The sequence below is a fragment of the Crocodylus porosus genome, unplaced genomic scaffold (genome assembly GCF_001723895.1).
Source record: "Crocodylus porosus isolate Cpor-Errol unplaced genomic scaffold, CroPor_comp1, whole genome shotgun sequence".
Taxonomy (NCBI): Eukaryota; Metazoa; Chordata; order Crocodylia; family Crocodylidae; genus Crocodylus; species Crocodylus porosus.
This window is the reverse complement of record NW_017728948.1, coordinates 41,143,028-41,162,722: the sequence shown is the minus strand read 5'-3', so window position 1 is coordinate 41,162,722 and position 19,695 is coordinate 41,143,028. Positions and strand designations below refer to the sequence as shown.

The 19,695-nt window shown below is 41.3% G+C and overlaps 1 long non-coding RNA gene across 1 annotated transcript in view; it reads right to left on the bottom strand.

The window, feature by feature from the left end:
* The window catches only part of LOC109321995, a 15,258-nt gene extending 7,463 nt beyond the window's left edge, over positions 1-7,795 (bottom strand). The window contains exons 1-2 of the long non-coding RNA XR_002104269.1: positions 7,785-7,795; positions 847-852 (exon numbers count right to left, since the gene is read on the bottom strand). This is a non-coding gene — a long non-coding RNA (uncharacterized LOC109321995). The remainder of the gene's footprint in view (positions 1-846; positions 853-7,784) is intronic.
* Positions 7,796-19,695: the final 11,900 nt, after the last annotated feature.

Here is a 19,695-nt window from a genome sequence, read left to right as displayed (position 1 = left end):
ATCTTTCAAATAGTTTGATTCTCTTTTGCCTAGTTTGTTTTGTTGTTTGTTTGTTTTTTAATTTACTATGTAATCCAACAAATTAGTGTGAATGTAAAAAGTTAGGTTTGTTTTTGCTTTGATCTTAAACTGAATAATATAGTGCTAGCCCTTTAGCATATTAGTAAACCTTCTGGTTTCCCTTTAAAAGAAGAAACATTTGTTGTGTTACATATGATGAAGTGCTATACCATCTGCACCTGCCATTTCAAAATCCTAGATTGACCTGTGATGCTGTAACATATTGGGCTCCACTTCTGCAAAACTGAACAAGCTGAGAAGGCCAACAAGGAGTAAGAATTTGGATGCGGACTTCTCTGCTTCCCAAAGAGGTACTGATTCAATGACACTCAGTTTTTTTTCATTTACACTAGTGAGAATGAATGGGCAGTAGAATGAGCTGTCTAGATGAAACAGAGTGAAAGTTGTCATTATACATCTTGCACAAATTGCGGTAAAGCAGGGCTCTGGTGAAATTTGAGTCTACAATTTACATTCATTTGCCATTTAAAAGATATATTATTTAAGTTCATGACTGAAACTGTTGTTTAGGTGTTCTGGACAGATTTCAGTGAAGCAACTTACTTCATGTGTTGACTAAAAACTATATGTATAGTTTTTGTTTTGTTTTGTTTTTGTTTTATTTTTATTACACTAGAACTTAAATTCCCAGGAAGGCGAGTCTTATATATATAGATCTGAAGAGCTCCCAGTTTAGAGAAAGTAGACATAGGAAGATAGAAATCTGTGACACAGCTGGAAATTTAGTCCTGATCTGAATCCCAGTCCAGTGATTACTAGTATTACTGATTACTAGTATTACTCCATTAGTTAGAAGTTCTAAGAGTGGGCCAGGAGACCACTGTGAAAAAAAAATGTAGAAACACAGAACAGAGAGAGTTGGCCTAACAGGGATTAGGAAATGGGGTGGGATTAGATCACTGGGATCAGCTGGACACATTTACATATGCAATTTATGTGACTAAATTTATACCAGCTCAATTTGAGCCAGAGTAAACTAACCCTGACATCATCATCTACACATGGATTTAAGTGCAGTAATTTACTGCACTGATGGGACTATCTGGAAGCACCCTAATTTCCACATATGTATCAATGGTGATTGTGGTGGCGAGAAGCCCCCACAGGCTCTGCGGGGGCCCAGGGAAACACCAGGAGCCCCAGCACAGAGTAAATAGACCCCCCAACCCCAGGAAAACTTACCTGCAGGTGCATGGCTGGAATAGGAACTGGCGCCACAGCCACAAGCTGGCATTTTGCTGGCTTTTCAAACAGCTGCTCCCTGGGCAGGGGACACTGAGCCAATGGTGTCAGCAGGAGATGCCACTGTGGGAAGGTTTAAAAACCCCACCGGAAGCTGGTGGGGAAAGGGGGGAGGAGAGAGAGAGAGAGAGAGAGAGAGAGCGCCAGCCAGGAGTATGCCAAGCGTGAGGGGATTCCAGTTGCTGGCAGGGACATTGCTGCAGGCACGGAGCCTGACTCTGGAGCTTGGGAGTTAGCATCCTTATGTTAGGCTGGGGAGGTCCTGTTCCCCTCCCCCAGCTACCTTCCTGGGCAAGAGAGAAAGAGATGTTGCCTTCTGGGGAAAAGGGAGGCATGCCTGATCTCAGGAGTCCAACCCTCAGCCACGAGGGTCTATGGCTCCAGCAGCTTTGACGGGGAAAAAAAAGGGGGGGGGGAGAAACTAACAGAGCCATAGTCATCACCTGACTCCTCATGAAAAGGGGCTCACAGGGGCACGGCATATCTGCACTGGCCACACCCAAGTGCCTGGCGAGTGGACAGGGTGTAGGGGAGGTGGAGCCCTGAGGAACATCAAGACAAAACAGTAAGTAGCTCTGTCTTCAGGTTCCTCTCCGAGAAGAACAACACTGAGCCCCTCCTTTCACCCAACAACATCAAGTTGTGGCACGTGAGTTGAGTGGCGGGGGAGAGGTCCTAGTAAGAGAGGATGGTATGATACTCATCACGCTCACAAAAGTTGCCACAGTGGTGCAAGTGGCCAGTGGAAGCAAGAAGAAGCAGCTTTTGCATTAGTGGATCAAGGATCTCTATCCAGGTGAAACAGACATGTAGGTGCCAGCAGTAGCTCACATAGAGCTTCTGATGCAAGCCATTCAGGTAATAGGGCAGGTGTTGGAGATACACTAGCTGCAGGGGTCCACCACCAGAGGTGGATGCAACGAAATGCTGCCCTGTTCAAGATGCTGCAAATGACATGGGATAACAATCCTGAGGCCTACATAGAGGCATTCGAGACAGCAGCCCTTCAGACCAGGGTGGATCACACCCATTGGGCCCACCAGTTGGGTGCTTTGGTGATAGACCAGGCCCAAGGCACCTATCAGGTCTTGTAAAGGAAGGACGCATGAAACTGTGACATGGTGAAGGCTGCGATCCTCTACCAGCTGGAGATTTCTCCAGAGAGCCACAGGCAAGCATTTCCAACCCAAAAGTCCTGAGAAGTCAAGAGGCCTTGCATTCTGCTACAATAAGGAGGCACCAAGCCCAGTCCAGTGAGAAGGCCCTCCGCCTTGCAGAGGCCTTTGTCAGCTGGGAGAATGAGTGAGGTTGAGGATGAGGCCTCCAGTCCCTAATAAGGGGTATGGGTAGAGAAAAAGAGAGGCTTACAGAAGAGCACCCGAAGGGGTGTAGCCTGTTACCACGCAGTCAAGCCGGGCATATCGTAAAGGAATGTTTGGCTTTAGTGAACTTAGTCATGGTATGGCTACCTCCACCCTGTCCCACAAGATAGTGAAGGAGGGGGACCAAGGGGCGATCATGTACTGCAGCTTTGGTTCAACCACACATGAGGGAGGCTGGGACCACCCAGTCATGACAGCCTGGATCAGAGATCAGGTGGTTAGGGCGACCCTGGACATGGGATGCTCACAGTCCCTCCTTTGCACAGACCTGGCCCTGCAAACTGGAATAAAAGAAGCCAGATGATTGGTAACGATGTGCATCCTGGGGGGCAAGATGCACTTCCAGAGCTGCTACTTCCCCTTAAAAGTAATGGAGTTCAGAGGTGAACTATGGGTCAGTATGGCTCCAGTTCTGGCCTGCAAAATGATCTTGGACTGAGAATGGGGCCATTTTACACCGTGCTGGAGTGTGTGTGAGTGACCAAACAGGAGAGGAAGTGACTTAGAAGAGGGGAAGGCTGGGCTGGGGAAACCACACCCCCACAAAGGGAAGCTGTTCACAACCACATTGATCTGGAGCAGGTGACCAGTGCCACTCAATTCCACCAGGCTCAATGGGAAGACCCAGAGCTCCAATGATTAGGGACAGAGGACCCAGGAGAGGGGACCTCCAGCAGGCACTCCAGCTTTGAGGTAATAGGGGTGCTTCTATAGTGGGAGCAGAAGGGGATGGCAGAAAGGCAGCAGCTAGTGGTTCCATCCATGCTTTGCTGACAAATTTGGGAATTGGCACATGATCCCCCACTAGGCAGGCATTTAAGGCATACCAAAACCTGGGCGAGACTAGTCCAGGACTTCTTTTGTCCACACCTGCAAGAAGACAGCGAGATGGGGAGCGGCCTGCCCAGAGTTCCAGAAGGCCCAGGAATGGAGACCAGAGAGGGCACCCTTGTGATCCATGCCCATAATTGAGACACCATTCTCTCATGTAGCGCTTGATATTGTGGGTCCCCTACCAAGTTCTCACAGAGGATACCAGTATGTGTTAGTCCTAGTGGATTATGCCATGAGGTTCCCAGAAGCAGTTCCACTACAGTCTATTATGGCCACTTGCATGGCGGAAGAGCTCCCAAAGTGGATTGCTAGAGTAGGAATCCCATGCAAAATACTTACCAGTGAGGGGACCAATTTTATGTCAGGCATGATGAAAGATCTCTGTAACACCCTCGGCATCACCCACCTGAAAACGTCAGTTTATCACCCCCAGACAAATGGCTTAGTCAAAAGACTAAATGGGGCCATAAAAAGGATGCACAGGCAGTGCGCACAGGAGGACGCCCGTAGGTGGGATACCCTATTGACCCCACTACGGTTTGCCCTAAGAGATGCACCCCAAGAATTCACCCCGCATCACACAGCAAAGAGACAGTTTGTGCCAGGATCAAGTGAAGTAGTTTCCTGAAGGTACTTTTCATACAGACAGTGGGAAGCTCTTCTGCTCCTCATGTAGTATGACTCTGGATCTGGAGAGAAAAATAGTATTAATCACTAATTTAGAGTCTGAAGTACACCAAAAGAGAAAGTCTGCTTCAGTGGCTGAAGGACAGAGTAAGTGACAAATCACCATTTTCTCAATGTTCAAAAAGACCACTGAAAGCAGCCTGGCAAAGAGGCTACATTTGTTCTGGTCAAGGCATTCACAGCTCCAAAGATCCCTCTACAAAACTTTGGCTACCCAATCCTGAGATGGTGCTTGCAGGACAGTGTGCCAAGTGGGGAAACTATGCCAAGAGCTAACAGGCTTTGGGAAGAATATTTTCTGCAGGTGATAGTTTCACATGTGCAATCCACAAAAGCCATACTGGCAGAGTTTGAATCCATTTCCATTGCAGCTGATGAAGCCACAGACAGTGAGGGCAACTATGTATTGCATATTTTATTTGTCATTGGAACTGAACAGGTGGTGACCTGCTTGTTTTTCAGACAGAGCCAGTCTACCTGGAGGCTGTCAGTTTTTCAACAGTTGCACAGGTGGTCATGAAAGCTGTTTTCACCTAAAGCTTAGCCTTCAACAAGATCTCAGATTTCCTTTCTGACAACACCAGGTGCATGTACAAGGCCTTCACTGATGTGCTCTAGGGAACAATGCTGAGCTCTGCACATGCTGCCTGCAATGCACACATCCTGACATTGGTGAGTGACATCTGTGTACACAATTCCATGATGTGTCCTGCCTGAAGAAAGCCTTCAAACACTATCTTGGCTGTAAGCTTTGGTAGAGAGAGGCCATCACCAATCAGTATGAGAAACCACATGTTACTGTTGTGCTGCCACCAAAGCCTGTGCTAATCCACTAGATTTCACTATTCAATGTTATCTAGTACCATGCCAGACACATCTAGTACCATGCCAGACACTGCTACTTGCAGTTTGTAGATAAAAAGCTGTACATCATGTTGGACATAGAGTGCATGCTTTACCTAAGGAATCTCCTGGAGAAGGGAGACCTTAAAGAGCAGATGGCCTTTGTGGCAGAAAAGGTATCACTTATGAACCAGGAGTTTTACCGTTTTGTATTCCTACAGAATTAATGAAGCAACTCATGTGGTTTGAGGGCCAACAGCCTTCTATCCACCAGGATCACAATAAAGTGATGGACTTAAGCTGAGCTGAAGCCAGGGCATCAGACCACAAATTTTCCAAAAGTCAATGAGAAAACCAGTGGAGAAGGGAGGTGCTGCAGGCAATAGCTGCCAAGCTGCACCAGTATTACAAATATGGCCCCTCCAAGCTACCAAGGTTCAGGAAACTGGCTGCCTGTTAGGGCAGTGCAAATCTTTGACCTGAACCAGATGGCTCTGTTGAGCTTTGATGCTCAACTACTCAAGTCCATTCCTGGATAAGGAAAACAGCATGAGCTGGAACATCCTGGCTATATAAATGGTGTCAGATTGCTGGCTGCCATGAATGTAACTGTATTCTGGGACTAGTTATCAGAGCTATACACTATTTTGCCAGACTGTCTCACAATTCCCATGAATTTGGTGGATGCAGAGCACACCATCTTCATCTGTGGCCAACGGTTCACTCCAAAAAGATAGACTACATTGCCAGGAAAAACCAGCTGTGGCTCCCTGCTCACTTTCAATCATTAACATGGATTTTGCCTAAGGATCAGTATTCCATAAAAGGTAGCACTCAATAACAGTTGTTGTTTAATAAAGTTTGTTTATTATGATTTCATTAAGAATTTTAAGTGGTGACCTTTACTTATAAGTTGTTGTCTAATAAGAGGTGAGCTTTATTTTCTTAAAACAGCTGAAGTACAGCCTACGAGCTGCTGTTGAATGGTAATCAGCCCCATGGTGGCCTCCCTCAGTCAGAGATGTGGGAGAGCCCACCTTGAAAAATGCCTGAAATTGGCTCCAGTGAGCCTGTAGGTAGCCTGATTTACAGTGGTCCCTAATTATGATGTCATAACAAAAATCTTCTTCTGCCAGAGGAAAGCAGAAGTAATGCTGCATCACTGCACTTGGGGCTCCCTGTGGACACTTTTTGTTGTACGTCTTTTTACCCTCCCAGTAGAAGCTCCTGCTGAAGAAGCAAAGATGGATCTGTTTTTCTTCAGTCTTCCTTTCAAAAAAATCAAGGTGAGTATCTTATTTGGGATCATGTTGTATATGAGAAAATACTGCATACATGGGTTGAAAAAAGGTTTTTGATACAGTCCCACATGAGTTGTTTATGTATCCTGGAAACATGCCAACTACATAAAATTTCTTTTTTGTGATTGAATAATAAAGTGGACATTCACATACAAAGGAAAAGTACAAATGAAATTACACTGGTATGGTAGGAGGTTTCAAGTACTGGTTCCACAAATGTTTGTTCTGGGTCAGGTGGTCTGTAACCCTTTTGTTAAAGGGTTGGATGTAAAATAGATCTTTATGAGTTTGCAGAAATTGAAGTGAATAGCAGCACTCAACAGCAAGGAGCACTAATATATACAAATACCATTATGTGATTACATTTACCTAAATATGAATGTACTAAGAATCAACTCTGCCAGTGTGTTTCTATTAGGGTAAGTGATATGGCTAAAAAATAAAAAACAAAAAACAAAAAACTAAAAATTACTAAAATGAAACCCCTGGGAGTATGACTGTATTCACATAACATTTAATATTTTATGGAATATCATATAGATGAAAAGTATTGAAATATTAATGTTTCCATCTTGCATAATGTTGTGAGTAAATGTATATGAGAGATACTGTATGTTCTACAGAATGCACTGAATTTGAATCACATTCTGTAGTCAACATCAATTCTAATGGTTTGGCTGAATTTGAAGCCTACAGGTTTTTTTGTAAGTCATCCAACCAGTATTAGATATGTGTTTTAATCTTTAAAAAAAAGTTTCTGAAGAGAAAAACAATAAAACTTGAGTGTATTACTGTGTTTCCAAAGGACTATGAAAACTTGACCTTTAAAAATGGAATTATTATTCATTGCATTAGGTGCTGTATTTAAGTAGAATATACATATATTCTATTTATAGTGTGTGTGTGCAGTTATGTTTGTGTGTATTTATGTGCATGTATAGATGTGTGTATGTATGTGTGTATACACACACAAACACACATAATAACTAGAATGTATATATATAGTCTACTTATTTAAAGCACCTAGTGCAATGAATAATTTCATTTTAAACAAATTTGCATAGTGTACGTATGTCTATATGTGTACATCTATATATGTGTGTGTAGACACCATAAACAGAAAATACACACATATATACATTCATTAGTATTCATTGCACTAGGTGCTGTATGTAAGCAGAGTATGTATATATGTATAGATATATACATATATGTATATATGTCTGTATATGTGTGTAAGTGTACATATACACAGACATACACATATAGATATATACATACACACATGTGTGTGTGCATGTGTGTATCTGTGTGTATGTGTATGTGAATGTATACATATATGTGTGTGTCTATACAAGACACACATATACAGATATATATCTATATATGTGTTTGTGTGTACACACACACACACACACACACACATACACACGTATTATATTATATAAAATTATTTTCCTCCTCTTCACATAAATTTTGCATCTATTTTTTTAGTTTCAGAAGCTAAATGCATAGCTTAGGTAGGACGTTATCTTTTTACCGTGAGTCAGGAAATCAAAATGCTAATGCATCTGCACACAGTAGGCAAGATCTGCAGCAGGGGGTAAATCAGCATAGCTTCATTGGCTTTAATGAAGCTTCTGTTAATGGAGCTATCTGAATTTATAACAACTGTGGACTTCATCCCCTATTCCGTAGTGATACATAACTCTTTTGGAATCACAGGAGTGTCCAGTCTGTTTCAGGGAACCAAATTAACTGATGTATTTTTCACAGAATGTATTCTTTATCATTTTAGTTATGCATCAATCTTAACAATATTTGAAGAGAGTCAGATATAATGGGAAATAAGTTATTTGATATTTATTAATTATATTATTAAATTATTTAATGCCAAAGGACCTCAAAACACTTTAGAAATATCATGTACCAGCTGTACAAGACAACTGATGAAGTGTCACCAGTTCTAAGGTGGGTGAGTAGCAGTAGTACATTAGATAACATTGACTATTCTGTTCTATTTAATACGTGTTTGTACAGTGGCTTGAACAACGAGATCCAATCTGGTTGCAGTGTTTAGAGCACAATATAGATATTGAAAAATGAATATTATGCTACCTGAGAGCCTTCCAGTGATGCATTATACAACATGACTAGCATCTGTCATGTTATGGTTTTATTTCTGAACTTCTCCCTCGTGGAAATACTGTGTTATATTGAATCTTTATTAATGAAAACAAGGTCAAAGGAGGATTCTTTGAACTAGGAAGGGAAATTGATGAGGTTTCAGGTAGCTGTTAATTCCTATGGCAATAATTTCCCAACACGGTAGATTAGAACAAATTATAATGTGTGCAGGTATTTTTGTAATGATAAAATAACAGCTCAATGTATACAGGTCTTATTAACATTTTGCTACTATTGGTACTTACATATTGTGAAGATGCCCATAAAAATAGGCATGAAAATAATACATTCAGAACAGAGGCATAACAGTCAGGGTTTCTGCCCCAGGCAACAGTAACAGCAGCAGGAGCTGGGCCAGCTGCAGCAGTCAGGGCAGCAGTGATTGCGGCCATTATTTTACCCCTCTCTATGGGGACTGGATGCTGGTCCCCCAGTTGCCCACCACTTTTGTTTATTTTAGAGTTCCTTCTATACCAGGGGTTGTCAGCCAGGGGTACGCATACCCCTGGGGGTACTTGGACCAGTCCAAGGGGGTATGGGCAGGTAGGCAGGGACAGAGCACCACCACCTCCCAGTAGCAGAGCCAGGGTGCGGCAACGGCAGTGGTATCCCTCTGTGGGGTGGGAAAGCTTGCACGCAGCAGCCACTGCCACCCACCAGCCCAGTGAGCTTCCCCACCCCGTACACAGGTGCCACTGCCCTCAAACTCCCCGGCCCTGCTCCTGGGAGGAGTGGTGCTCCGTTCTCCCTCACCATTCGCCATCCCAGCCTCCCTACTCTGTGTCCAGCTGCATGCCACCCCTCAACACCCGCATTTAGTGTTCAGCCACGCACTACCCTCCCTGCCCTGCTTGGTGTCCAGCTGCCAGGGGTATTTAAACTAAAAAAAGTTTGAAAATCCCTGCTGTATATTTAAGCTATACTGAGATATTTGTAAGCTACTAGCTTTGAAGGAACACTACCTTTTGCTGACATAGTGTTGTTTGCCAACATTTCTGGCAGCACATGATGTTCTTTCAGGTGCCCATCCATACAAGTGCAAAGGGGTCAATAACTAGCAAGAACTATTAGATCTACAAATCCATCCCTTTCCAAGAGCAGGACACAGGTTGCACTAAAAGATAACATAGTCTCAGCTGATATGTTCCCACAGCTTAACTTCAGAGATAAGGCATAATCACTGTTAAAGTGGCACGGCTATTTGATTGGAAAAGTATCATTTGTATTGCATTCCTAAATTGGGAATACTTGTATTGTAGACATTTTCTACAACTGAGTCGGTTTTTCCATTGTCAAATGTTTAGTATTAGAAAAGTGTGGGACTGATAAAAATCCTTGCACGTTTCTCAATCTTACAGGTAAGGTGTCTTTGAAATATTTCATTCTGTTGTTTACTAGGCTGATTGTATTGGCATTCATTGTGTATGTGCTATTATTATTGTATATATTATTTTCCTTCACAATAATTTGAATTTCTATTTGTAATGACTGTAATACATTCAGTTTAAGCATGCATCCCTGCCTTTATTTCATCACTGTATTGCCATGATTTCATAAAAATATAATTTTGTCATTTTTGTGCATTGATAGTTTGTCTTTTGGCTAATTAAGGATGTCCCTCAGGTTCTGTTATTCTTGGTAAGCTGAAAGCTGAATTATTCCCATATGACATTCTCAGTCAATATGATTCTAAATAATGACTGAATTGTTCCATTCTGAAAGGATATAATAATTGCATAAAAATATAGAATATTAAAAACAAAACAGTTAAAGGTTGTTTAAAAAATAAACCCTGGAAACATACAGAAGAACTTAACGAACTTTAGCCTAAAGAAGTTAAAATGAGAGGAAAACTTAGCAATAAAAGAAAGACAATACAAAAGTACACTTTGACACTTGATGTGTAACCTAGGCAGAGCGCCTTGAGAGTTCATAGGTATATACACTTATCACAATAAAGTTACTGTGACCCAAATCCAATTGTTTCTAGAGTAGGAGCCTAAATTCCTTATATAATAGATTAGGAGAGTTAGACAGAGTTGAGTTAGGCATAAAACCTAGCAGACTGAGCAGCTGAAAGTACCTAAAAGTAGAGTATACATGAAATTCCATCTCTCTCCTGAGACCAAATGCCAGCTTACTACCTTGAATGAGATGCCTATATGAAATTGGGATATAAAGCCCCAAACCCCACTTTTTTGCTTCTTGATTCCAAAATTCAAGGTATCTGACTTACCCTTACAAATCCCCAAACTTTGAGAGGCAGCTCACAGCTGTTCAACTTGCAGCTCATGGGCCATATGCAGGTTGCATGAGTAACAGTGTGTTTTGAGTTCAGAGATGGCTTTCTGCAGGAGGACTCATGGAAATTAACATAGTAGAAATTGTAAGCTGTTTCTTTGTTCCTGATTACTTGACTTTTTCTCATATACTTAAGAGGGACAATCCAGTTCTGAAGAATTCAGTTGAACTTCTGTGAGATAAGCTATTCAGTTTTAATGGATATCTTTGATCTACCGGGAAAACAGATTTCTTCTCCCAGTAATTAGTAGGTTATCTTCAGAATGCCCCTAGATATTGGAAAATATCTTGCTTTATATTAGCTTGCAGATAATTTTTATCCTACATTTATAAGACAAATCCCCTTTGTATGTATCAAATACAAGTCCTTGTCCCATTTTTGGTTTTGGTAAACCACTGAACTATCATTAAACCATGAAATAGACCGGGGATCCATGAAACCAAAATGTTCCTTCAGTATTTGCAAAGAGAGTAACTACGGGAAAAGCAAACTTGGAATGATTTTTGCAGAAACAGAAATCTAATCAATATAAAATTACTGAAATACAGTAACTGTTTAATAATACATGACAAACTTGCCTTCAGGCAGGAAATAAAGATAAATATCAGCTACAGTGGAAACTGTAAGATGATTTTAGGGAGTAAGAAGGTAACTATTCCAGTTGGCTTCTTACCAGAAGCCTGAAGTTGATAGTCTACTTATCAGAGTAGTGTCCTAGGAACCTAAACTTGGATTTGTCTTTCACCTATGGATATAACCCCCTAGAATCAAAATGTTCCTGAACACATTGTTAAATACTTGGCCAGTATCTGTTCAGCAAAAAAGTCTACTAGTGCTACTGAACTAGCTCATTTCTTTCAGAAACATATCAGCATCACAGTTTTTTCAAATGAGATTTCAAGCCCATAGAGGTTAATTGAATGTTGTAATAAATTTAGTTTGTGGGATGGGCATATGAATTTGGAGTAGTATATGTAGATTTTTTAAATGTTATTTCATTATTTTTTTAGCCAGGAAAGGAATATAGTATGTTAGCCATCTTTAAATGACCAACTTTAGAGATTGGAAGTATAGAGAGAGGCTTCAGAAGACCATGGTCTAGTATGCAGAGATAGTTGGAACAAGTCACTAAATAAAAATAATTGAATTTAAGCAGGTTGAGCCCAGAGTCATTCCTGAACACTACACCATGTTTTAGCTTGCAAGCTAAGACCTAATTATATTGAGCTAGACTGAGAATAATATTTTAGCATTAACTACAGCTGACTTTAACTTTGAAAGTTGAACCAAGTTGGCTACTAATAATTCTGCTTTCAACTTAAACATTTTTATAAGCTGAACCTTCAATAAACTTGTGCTTGCAAGCAGCTGACTATAATTTAATATAAGTGAGGATTCACTATCTTCAATTCAAGTTCTAGCAGATCTCTGCATTGGGGTAAGGTTCTTAAAAAGGGGTATATCATAATTTAAAATGTTTTTTATATATTTCTGGTCCTTTATAATAAATATTTGGGGGGTGGGGCGGGAGGTAAAAACACCTTGCTAAAATAAAAGGTTGCAATCGGAAACCCTGTTGCTTTGAACTGTCTGTTTGTGCTTATAACCTTGTTTTTTAAAGAATATTAAACAGCACTAAAAATAAATAAATAAATTGCAAGCCAATAGGTAAAGTATTGTTGAGTGTTCAGAATTTATAGTCACCATGCAGAAATCACAGGACATCAGAGACAAATATTGAAACTGATTGCTCAAGTACTGCCTACTGTTATCAAAAATAAGATATTTAGGTATGAATGGTAAGGTATTTATTTAAAAATATATATATATATGTAAGGTATGTATGTAAAAAAAAATCCTGTTTTAAGCCTTCAGGCTTAAAGGAAGGGAAGGAAGTGGGAGACTCTTCTGGGTCTTTCCAAGATCCAAGAAAAGACATAGCTCAAAAGGTAAGAGAAGGTCTCTCTTTTTCAAACATGTGAATGGACTGCATCAAAATGTGTTTGAAGCCTTTTTCATCACAATGTCAGGTCAGAGCTAATGAAATAGAATAGTAATAATAAACGATGCTGAAAAAATGGTGATTTCCATTTAGGAAAATTTGATACAGAACATGGACATGGTACTTTGCTTTCGTCTTTTTAATAGTGAATTATTTAAATATGGTAAATATATTATAAATAAAGCTTTAGCTTCTTTCTTAATTAAAGTGCTAACTATACTAATGGAGGGTTGTAAGAAATTGGGAACACATATGTGGCAGACTGCCAATGTTATCTGTGGTGATTAAATGCGTGAACACTTTACTGGCTTAAAAACTTTCAGTCAGAATCTTTCAGAGAAATGGTTTTGTTGTTGTCGCAGTTTTGGGGGTTGAGAATGGAATGGGTGTACTACTACTTCTCAACCCCTTGTGTAGAAGTACAGCAAATAAGTTCTGTCTAAAAACTGCTCAGAAATGAAACTATTTCAGGCTGAAAGCTGAATCAAACTTAAACAATTTGGGTTTTACTATGACAGTGATACTACCACTGGAACTGAGGAAGCGTAAGTATAGTGTGACTGCCCTTGTGGAGAGGAACTGGCTTGCTCTTCCAACCATCTGATCACCTGTGATCTCACCTGTCACTCCTTGTCCTTCCAATGGTTATAGGTCCTCAGGACCCTTGGCGAGAGAAGTGATTAACATCGGTTCTGCTCCCAGGGACCACGGAGCAGAGGTTACCTATGTAGCTTACCTGCTTGTGGCTCTGCACATACTAACCAGTATTTCCACTAGCAGACCTCCCACCTCTAGGCTGCTTTTTCCCTCACTGCCTAATCCTTGTGGTCAGGTTTCTTATATACTCTCTTAGGGAGGTATGGCCTTTACCCTGGGCTGGGATCCTTTAACAATGCAGGATCATCTTTATTCATAATAGGGATAGGGTTCCCAGTTACACATGGCTACTAGAATAGACTGTTCATGGCCTAATAATAATTATTTATTATGTGGTAACAGCTTCCACTTGGAATTGGCATTTAATACTGTATTTACTTAAAGAAAAGAGTATCAGCATAGGGAAAAAGCTCTTCCTCTAACATTCAGATATAAAGGAAACTACATGAAATACATTATAAATATCATTAAGCTGCTGCCAAAAGCAGCATGTTCTTGGTAATGGAAACCAACTCTGAAGTTAGTTAAATGCAGCTGACACTGAGCACGATTATAAAATACATGGCCTATATTAGACAAACATAGTGATGGGAACTGTGTGCATGTGTAGCACTTCCAAAAAAATGGGCAGTTGCTCCCATAGGAGGGAATGGGCACTGGCCTGGAAGTACTACAATACTAGGCTAGCACTCAGAGGGTCCATCCAGATGAGCACCATTGTCTGGTATGTGGTGCTGCAAACATGTTTGCAATGTCACACTCCACACAGACCAGAGTTCTCCGTGCTGCAAGGTCATGCTGCCTGAGCATGCACTGCTCCAGTTTTTTTCCTTCTGTATTTTTTTTTTTGACCCCTGGATATTCCCTGGACTTTTTTGGTTGTGGAAAAAAAAAACCCAAACCCCAAAGCAGCACACACTTGAGCAACTTGAACTGCTAAAAAGCAGATCCAGGCTGCTTGGAGCCTTGCCTGGCAGGATAGCCATGGCTGCAGCTCTGGGAGGCACCTAGGTAAGGCTGCCACCCTTCCCATCTGCCCCCCCCCCACTCCCTCTCCCCTCTTCTGCATAGGCTCCGCATAGGCTGATATGCCCCAGGCCCTGCACACCCCTAGGGCCAGCTCTGGCAATGAGTGTACTGTAAAGCTAATGCACATTAAAAAAGGAGCAGTAAATTGCCCCTGGGACAAGGTGCCCCTGGGACAAGGTGCTGGTTTGGGGGCAAATTTGCTCCCAACATTAGCAGGTGAGACCAGGAATGTTCCTGCCCCCTGCCCTGCTCTGCCCCATTGCAGCAGCTGGGAGAGATCCAGGCTCCCCTTGCTGCCAGCTCAGGGCTCACAAGGGACAGGGGGCTCATGGATTGCTGCATGCCAACCACATAGAGATCAGACCCAATCCCTATGTGTCCAGGTGAGTTGTCCTTGCCTACCTCAAGGAAGGTCTCGATCCCTGTGTGGCTGTCAGACAGTATCCCCACCAGGCAGAGATGCTTCTCCCAGCCAATCCCCATGTGGCTGTCCTTGCCAGGTAGGGATGCCTCTCCCTTCCACATGATCCCCAACCTGATCCCCATCTGGCTGGGATGCAGCAGTCCCGGATTCTGAGGCAACTATTCAGCCATCTGGGGATCGGGACAGTCCCAATCCCAACATAGCATGTAGACAGATGTCCTTGCAGCCAACACACCTTTGCCACATGGAGCTTAGCTAGGCAGCAGTGGGACCCCTGGTGCCCAGACTGACTGGGAGCAAATTGCTCCTGGCCAGCATCTACACACGTGCAACTGCACAGTGGGCATGTCTACATGTGTCCCTATGGTGCCATTGTTACTGTGCTGTCATTTAGTACTTTTTCTGGAAGTACTAAATGATGGTGCACAAACACCCCATGCTGCCCTGTTCCACTGGTGGACAGTTATTTTTAGTCCCTATGTCACCACAGTGATTCACTATACCGAGGGAGTGCGCCACTACAGTGGCATAGCTGTGGCATCATGGTTTGTGCCCAATGATGCTATGTCACCACAGTGCATTGCTACAGCAACATAGTGTCAAGTGTAGACACACCCAATAGCAAATGCACTGTTACTCTACTACTTGTATTTACAAGTAATAGATAACAGTGCATTGGCCTATTTTACTGTGCAGTAGCCTAGCATGTAGTTAAGTAGTGAAACTTTACTGAGTAGTAAATTAGTCTATTGCCCAGTAAAGCATCTCATGTAGACACACAGTAGGACCTCTTGTGGAAAAAAGGATTAGTTTGGTTGAATAATTCTGTCAGAAACTTAATTCTACTTAAAACCTTTCTGGGAGGTCCTGAGTCCTCTCAAAGGCCATTGATTATCTCCTACTATGTATTTTTTTATCTTGATAATATCTTAAATATTCCCATTATTAGAAATTTACATTGAAAAAAAATCCTTTGGATTCAAGTAAAAGAAAACCCAAACACTTTACAGATGCAGTAATAGTTGCATTCAGGTGTGATAATGTATGTTTAATGTGGAATCTAGCAATATTTTTAATCAAATTGATAATTCTACATAACTTGGAATCTGATTTGTTTCTTTTCTCACTGACTAGATGGGCCTGATGTTTAGTATAACTTTGTAGGACTTGGACGAAATAGAAGGTATCACCAGGTTGTTTATCCAGAGCACAAACTGACCATGATCACTACTGAAGATAACATTGTTAAAGTTTACTGCACTGTATATTTCTGTATAATGGAGGTTACCTGTAACTGCAAGATTTTTTGAAAATATAAATATGTGCCTTGTCTCTTATAATTTGGGAGTAATTTAGGATAGTAATATGAAGATATATTGTCAAAATGATAGGTTTGGTTGAAAAATCTCTAGCTAAGAAATATATCTTCAGGGGAGGTGGGTTGTTTGATACAAATTTATATTTTCAGTTCTTTCATTTACATAATGAGCACCAGAACTTAACTGTTTAATTTTCAGATTCAATTCAAGTCAAATAACTTGAAGTAAGGATCTCTTATACACACTTTTCTAGATAAAAGTCATCCTGGCCATGTAGAAATGCTATGTTTCTATCAAGAAAATGGCCTTTCTGGTAAAAACCACAGGGCAGGGAACTTTTAGCACTCCTCTCTCTGCTCAGCTCCTGAGAACTGCAAGGATCCAGTCTGCTTCTGACACTGGAGTCCCCAGCGTGAGAAGTGGGTGTGGGCTTTGCTGCAGTACTCCATTTCCCCACCCTGCTCCACCCTCCCAGGAACTGGAAGATCCCTTGGGAACACTAATATCAGGATGGCACTTTTTTTTTTTTTAATTGATTTTATTTCCTTGGATTCTTTTTCTAAGTAGGTCATATGCAGCCAGCCTTATGGTAATATATCCAGGCAATATTTCAGGTTATCAGCTAATCAGCATTAATCACATTTTAAGGCTTTTAATTTTGGCGATTTTAAAATAATTGGATCTGCTTTGCTTGTCTTTTCTCAGATACCTAATTAACACCCCTTTAGAAAACAGGCAGAAACATTCATGAAAAATAAACCTGCATACAAATATGGTTTGTTCTTTCTTTTGTAATATTTTTTAAATTTCTTCTCAGTCCAGATGTTTTTCTTCAAAATACACATTTCTGTATTAACTGCTATCATAGTGCATTGTTTTCTGAGACTAAATGATATAGATGTGCTCACTGACTTGCACAGGAAAAATCTATTTATAACACATTTTATAACAATACCAAAAACAATTAAGGCTTAAGAGATACCAGACAAAATTGTAAAGTGCAGAGAAGAGCATTGCTTGAAGCAAAAAAGTACCATTCAATGCCCTCATTTTCAAGTCAAACAAAAAGAATGCAGTGGAAACTTCCTAACAGTCACTGTCTCACAGCTCTCATGGCTTACTCCTGGATACCAAATATTTGACACATGCTGAGGAGTGAGAATTTTGCAACAATAGGCTTGTAATAGCTGATAATTTAAAACTAACACAGAGTTCACTGTAGGAAACTTTAAAAAAAAAGTGACTTGTAAGAGAGTTAAAGAATAAAATCATAGAATGCTTGCACAGAAATAAAATAGAGAAACACATTCTTATTGGACTATTGACCATTTTCCCATATATATTTTCACTTAGTTTGAAACCTCTACACACTTTACATTATTGGCTAGTGTCCGGCCAACTTGCCAGCCCATTTCCCCTAACCCCTTAAATCCTTAGCAGCTTGCAGGATGGGTTCCTATGGAGGTCCAAGAGTTCCTGGGTTTGGTTAATTCTGGGAAATCACAACTACCAAGCAGTGCTTAGGTAAAAAGTTCCATGTGGAGTTGGGCAGTCAGAGGTGCAAGCTGAAAAAAAATATTTTTCAGGTCTCTTTTGTTTGTTTTTTTCCCTAGAAATTGCTATGGTTTTTTTAATCTTATAACTTTAATCCTAATTTGGAGTATAAATTATGTTCCTCCTCTCAAACTTGGAAAGTTTAAGTGAGGCAAATATACTTTTAGTCATTTCTCAAACATGTCAGAAATAGTTATTGCATATTTCTGTCTTTGCCATTGTACTATTCTAAGGATTTTTTCTATTACTTAACAAAATTTAAGACACCCCCCCCCAAAAAAATAAAACCAAAACACAACAAAAGAACAACAACCACCACAAAAACAAGAAACCCCCAAACAAACTCCCACAACCAAACAAAGCCTCTTCTCTTGTCCTTAAAATTGCTGGCCATGTGCATTCATATCTAGTACAAGTCATCTGTCAAAACTTCATGCTCGTGAATAGTTCTGTTGAGTACAATGGAACAATTAATGTGAATAAAAGGCAGTGCTTATGGGCAATAATGTCCTTTATTGGTCCAACTTCATTGTTTTGTGTAACAGGGTGCCATCTTCAGTAGCACTTGCCAAGCCCATGAAGGCACCCCAGAGTCCCTTATCCAACCTTTCCTCTGGGAACAAGCTCCCCTTTGCTCACCTGCTATGTCTTGATGTTTCTTGTTCCTGAAGGGGAGGCTGCCCCAGAGCTTCCCAAGTATGATCTATGCTCACACTCACAAAAATGAGATCTTGCCTTGAGGGCTAATTGCACACTCTAACCTTCCCTTAATGTGCCCCATGCTTCACAGTTGTTACCTGTATGTCTCTGTTGGGGCTCCAGCCTACTCAGCTTTTACCACTTTCTCTTTAGCTAGGCCCACCAGACTAGGTAGGGTCCAGCTAGGTAGGGTCCAACTCTGAGGCTCTACTCTTTAATGCACTACTTATTACTAGGCTCCTGGCCCTTGTCTATTGCACCCTTCTGGAGCTGGGCTTTCCAGCCCCTTGCAGCTTGAGCCTCTCTGGTGCTGGGCTCTCTGGCCTCTCTGCAGCTATGCCCTGTGGATGCTAATGAGGTCTCAACCTTCCCTATAGCCTCATCCACAAACAACAGGTTTAAAGCTATAACATAAATAGTAAGCCACGGGGCTATAAAACAAAATTAAGGGCAGCAGTTAGCCTTCCTACTTGCTTTCTTTTCATGGGCTCTCCATCTCAATGTCTCCACTACAAGCTGCTCTCACTTCTAGAGTGGCCACAACTTTGCTTAAAACTTGCTGAAGTCCACCATCCATCTCAATCTCTCCACCCCAGACTTGCTCAGACCAGGGCTTATATAATTCTGGCCCTAGACCCTCTCACAGTCACCTGATAGGCCTAGTCAGCTGACTGGCCTTTAACCCCTGCCCCGCTGGCAGGCTGTGCTTTGAAAATTTGGGTCTTAAAGGGGATACCCTGCCTTTTGGTAACAGGGCTAGGGTTCTTTGTTACATTGAGGCAGATTTAGACAAGCGTATGAATGCAGGGCATTCTTCTTATATATCTTAGCTGCTTCAGTAATGTTCCCATATGGGCAGTGAATTGAGCAGGTTGACAAGAATGATTCCCTTATTTGTTGTAAATTTTTCGTGGTGTTTTTTTGTTTATTTGGTTTCGTTTTAAATTTCCATATTTATTTATCCATATGCGGGAAAAAAAGGAAAATTCCCACAAAAAATGTTACCTAGTTTCACAATCATAGTTTCATAGTTTCTAGGGTCAGAAGGAACCTGAGTAGATCATTTAGCCCGACCCCCAGCCATGGCAGAAAAGAGTACTGGGGTCAAATGACCCCAGCAAGGTGTTCATCTAGCCTCCTAGGGTAGGAGCC